General features: G+C 37.5%; 1 pseudogene; it reads right to left on the bottom strand.

Moving 5' to 3' along the window:
* Positions 1-3,187: 3,187 nt before the first annotated feature.
* LOC100686877 lies at positions 3,188-4,482 on the bottom strand (annotated as a pseudogene).
* Positions 4,483-4,975: the final 493 nt, after the last annotated feature.

Here is a 4,975-nt window from a genome sequence, read left to right as displayed (position 1 = left end):
AAAGTCCCTTTATTATTCAAATGAAGTGAATTTTCTTTATTGGCTCTGATCCATATTCTAAGTAACATATAGATAGGTAGATAGGTCAATAGAGAGAGAAGAGAGAGAGCAAGAGAGAGCATACAAGCATCACAATACAGGATAAAGAAATAAGAGGATGGGGGATGCCTGGGTGGCTCAGTGGTTGAGCATCTGCTTTCGGCTCAGGGCATGATCCTGGAGTACAGGGATGGAGTCCCACATCCGGCTCGCTGCATGGAGCCTGCTTCTCCTCACTCTGCCTGTCTCTGCCTCTCTCTGTGTGTCTCTCATGAATAAATAAATAAGGTCTTAAAAAAAAGAATTAGATGTATTTGCTCTTAGAATAATGAGATAGCTTACTAAAATTAATACTTATCTGTGTCATCTATGAAAAAATCTGTCTGATTTACTCATTGCTAAAACTCTTCAGTTTTCTAAATTTTATAACCAAGCATTTTATATATGACCATCTTGATCATCAAATCAGTTCATGTGGGTGACAGTTGGTGATCAATCTTCTAAGGCAATGTTCAAAATATACAATGACCATATGCTAGTTGATCTGGTTGAGTTGCATATAAATGCTTGCATTTATTCTGATACTTTAATATTTATGAAGCAAAAAACATTTTTTTTTATTTTGCAATCTCTAAAAGAAGAGCAAAAGGAATTGTTTAGTTTTTAGAGTGTGAACTAATACAAGTCTCCTAATGCAGTGTGAAGCCAGCAAACTTTCATCTATTGGAGCATTTTACAAAACAAAATTAAATATCTAAAATTTTCCAAACAAAATCTGAATGTTTCTTTTATTTTTTTCTCCCAATATTATAATGGCATTATTTATGATGTAATAAAAAGAACTATGTGGATCCAGAAGTATAGGGCTTGAATTCTAGCTCTGCCGTTTAACCACTGGTAAGTTGAAACAAGCTAATAAATCTTGGTAAATTCCATATAGAGTCTATGTAAGTTCTAAATAAATGAGAATTATTATTGTTAACCAGTATTAAAACTGACATATATTAAATGTTGATATACATGTGTGCGTGTGTGTGTGTGCACATGTATATGTGTATCTTTGTGAAAGACTTATTGTTAACCAGCAATGAGTCCTGGTATGTGTGTGTACATATATAATAAAAAAGTACATATTATATAAAGCAAGTTAAATTGACAAATACACCTTTGATTGATTACATTGATTTGATTTGATTTAATAACTATCTTGCCAAAGTTTTTAGTTTGATACCTTTGGGACTTGCGATTTCATTTCTACAAGTGATATTTCTAAAGTCGGCCATCCACCTTGCAACTGGATTCATTGGTAAAAAGTAAAACTTTATGAGACAGAAAAAGAAAATCACTGGACTTGAGTGAAATATTTAGTTTAGTCCTGGCTTAATTCACACACGGCCTATGTTATGCTAGTCAAACTGTGTAACCTTATGGAGATTCATTTATCTTACCTATAAAAGAAGGATAATAAAACCTAATTTAGAGATGTTTGCAATAAGTTATATTGCATATGTTTTAGAAGCACTTTTGAATTTCAAAGGCAGCACATAAAAGATTATTACCAGGAGCTAAGTACATCTGTGATGGAAGAGCAACTGGCATATTCTATCTAGTCGTGGTACATATTACTTTAAATTGAGATAGTATATTTCTTTTCTTTTCTTTTCTTTTTTATATAGAGAGAATCTCTTTCATTCCTTACCTATTTTCCTTCTCCAGTCTTCTCTTTAGCTCTCTGGTCTTATTCTCACTAAAGTGGTCTCCTAAATTGTAAATATTAACATATCCTTCACCTGTTCCTCATTAGCTCCTATTGTCCAAAAAAAGCACAAGCTATTTTTTCACATGGTTTGTGAGGAGCTTCATAATCATGTCTCACTTATCTCTCCAGTCTTTGTCTTCTGTTGCTCCCCAGCCATTGTTGGACAAAATTACTTCAGTTTACTTCCTCTCATGTCCTGGGATACTGCCATGCTGCTTTGTATTGCTCATTGGACCATAATTCAGCTGATCTGCTCCATTCATCATGAAGGTCACTCAGCCTGTGTACTTCATACTGGCAGCCTTTCCTGACAACTCAAAATTTAGCTTAGGAATTTTTCTTCCATGAACAGCTTATCCCGCTGTGTTATCATTTGATGCCTGTAGTCCCCAACAACCCATGAGCTTCATGAACATAAGGACCATACAGATCTGTTCACATATCACCTAGAGTGGTGCCTAGAGCATACACATCAGATTCTCCAAAGCACATTTGGTGAAATTATGACCTTTACAGTTTTAATATATTTAATGTGACTACCTAAACCTTCTTGGAGAAAGTGCTGTATGTTAGCCAAATAATATCACACTCTCTTTTCTTCACTTATGTTGAGTTGAAACTCACACTGAATGAATTTCTTATAGCTCAGAAGAAATGTTGTGACTTGAGTCCTAGCAAGGCTGCCTCCTGACTCTGATAGGAGTTGGCTTCTAATACCTACATATTTGGTTTCCAAAACAAAGTTTTATCTTGCAGCAAAACTTAAGAGGAGGTAAGAACTGAGTTGGGCATGTTTCCTGAAATTCGGTTGGAGAAGCACATGTGAAAGGAATCTTCCTTGGAAATTCCTCTGAGCTTCTGCTTCTGAACCATGGTGATATTTTATTTAGGAGTTCTGACTAGATAGCCTATTTAGCAACAAAAGAGTGTTAGGAACAAGTAATGAAAGCTCCATTTGCTATGTATCTATGTGGGGGAACCTGAGAGCATTAAGTGTTCTAGAAAAAGAATAGGAAACAAACAAGATACTAACTAGAATGAGGTATTAAGCTGCTATTACCTAAAACAGCATTTAACAAAAAAAATCTCATTTTTTTCTCATTAATCTTTTGTTTTAATGGGTCTCAAAATTCTGTAACATATTCTTGGTCAAATTGTTTCTATGAAAAAGTACTGATTTTAAAAACTAATAACTCAAAACTACCACACACACCAACAGAAACCAACTGTCCACAAAACCTCCTCCTTTCCTTCTGAGGTTTTGTGATGCATCATTATAGTTAATCAGTCTTTTATTCTTAAATTTAAAAGCCCAGTTGACACAAACAGTCCTGAGACCACTCTCTCAACACTGACTAAGACTGGGATGGCAGGAATTGGGGATAATATTTATTTAGCCCTCTGAGCTTTCTGAGCAGACTTAGTGACCTTGCCAGCTCCATCTGCCTTTTCGTCTATTGTTCTGATGACAATCACAGCAAATGCCTGTCTCATGTCATGAACAGCAAAATGGCCCAGAGGAGAGAAGCTCTCAACACACATAGGCTTGCCAGGACCTGTATCAACAATGGCAGCAGCATCACCAGATTTTAAGGACTTAGGGCCATCTTCCAGCCTTTTCCCAGAATGACAATCAATCTTTTCCCCAACTCAGCAAACTTGCAAGCAATGTGAGCTGTGTGACAGTCAAGCACAGGTGCATATTCAGCACTGATTTGGATGGTTCAGGATAATCACCTGAGTGAGCCATCAAGCCAGCTACTTCCATTGTTGGGTCATTTTTGCTGTCACCAGCCACATTGCCATGACAAATATCTTTGACAGCTATGTTCTTGACATTGAAGCTCACATTGCCTCCAGGAAGAACTTCATTCAAAGCTTCATGGACATTTTGAGAGATTTTTCTTCAGTTGTAACATTGACTGGAACAAAGGTGACCATCATGCCAAGTTTGAGAACCCTAGTCTTTACTGGGCCCATAGGAACAGTACTAGTACCACAAATTTTGTAGATGCCATGGAGGGGCAAACACAAGGGCTTGTCAGTTGGATGCAGTAGTGGCATAATGCAATCCAGACCTTCAAGCAGTGTGGCTCCACTGGCACTGCCATCTTTGTAAGTAGTTACCTTGAACCAAGTCATGTTTGCACTTGGCTCCACTATGTTGTCAGCATTCCAATCAGAAATTGGCACAAATGCTATTGTGCTAGAGTTGTAGCCAATTTTTTTAAATGTAGGTGCTGACTCTTCCTTAACAATTTCCTCATATCTCTTCTGTCTGTAGAGTGGCTCGGTGGAATCCATTCTGTTAACGCTGACAATCAGTTGTTTCATACCCAGAGTGCAAGACAGACAGACATGCTCATTGGTCTGCCTATTCTTGAAAATACCTGCTTCAAATTCATCAACACCAGCAAATAACAATCAGGACAACACGGCGAGCCTGAGATGTGCCTGTTATCATATTTTTGATAAAGTCTCTGTGTCCTGGGGCATCAGTCTCTGTGTCCATGGGTCACATAATACTTGCTGGCTTCAAATTTCCACAGGGAAATATCAGTGGTGACACCACATTCACATTCAGCTTTCAGTTTATCCAAGACCCAGGCATCCTAGAAGGAGCCTTTGCTCATCTGAGCAGCCTCCTTCTCAAATTTGTTGATAGTTCCTATGTTGATCCCTCCTCATTTGTAGATCAGATGATCAGTAGTGATAGACTTGCCTGTATCTATGTGTCGATGACAAAACTGTTGATATGAGTCTTTTCCCATTTTGGTTAATGTTTAGTGGTGGTTTTCATGATACCTGGGTTTTGGCAACAAACCTGTTGTGAAAAAACTCATTTTATTATTTTAAAAAAATTAAATAGATCCCTGTGGAACATGCATAAATAACAATTACATTCTGTTCACATTTATGACATTTGAACCAGATTTTTCTTTCCCTAAAAAGAAAAGCATGTTTATTATGTATGTCACTTTATTTTTAATATCTTTCACAGAGATTGGTTGAAGACTAGAAGAAATCCTAAGAAGAGCTTTTAGGGGTGTCGGGGTGGCTCAGTCAGTTAAGCATCCAACTCTTGGTTTTGGCTCAGGTCATGATCTCACAGGTGATGGGATGGAGACCCACGTCAAGCCCCACACTCAGCCAGGAGTTGGCTTGAAGATTCTCTCC

This window comes from Canis lupus, chromosome 13, assembly GCF_011100685.1.
Source record: "Canis lupus familiaris isolate Mischka breed German Shepherd chromosome 13, alternate assembly UU_Cfam_GSD_1.0, whole genome shotgun sequence".
In the NCBI taxonomy this organism is placed as follows: domain Eukaryota; kingdom Metazoa; phylum Chordata; class Mammalia; order Carnivora; family Canidae; genus Canis; species Canis lupus.
Note: the sequence above shows the minus strand (reverse complement) of the source record. Positions and strands in the feature narration are given on the sequence as shown.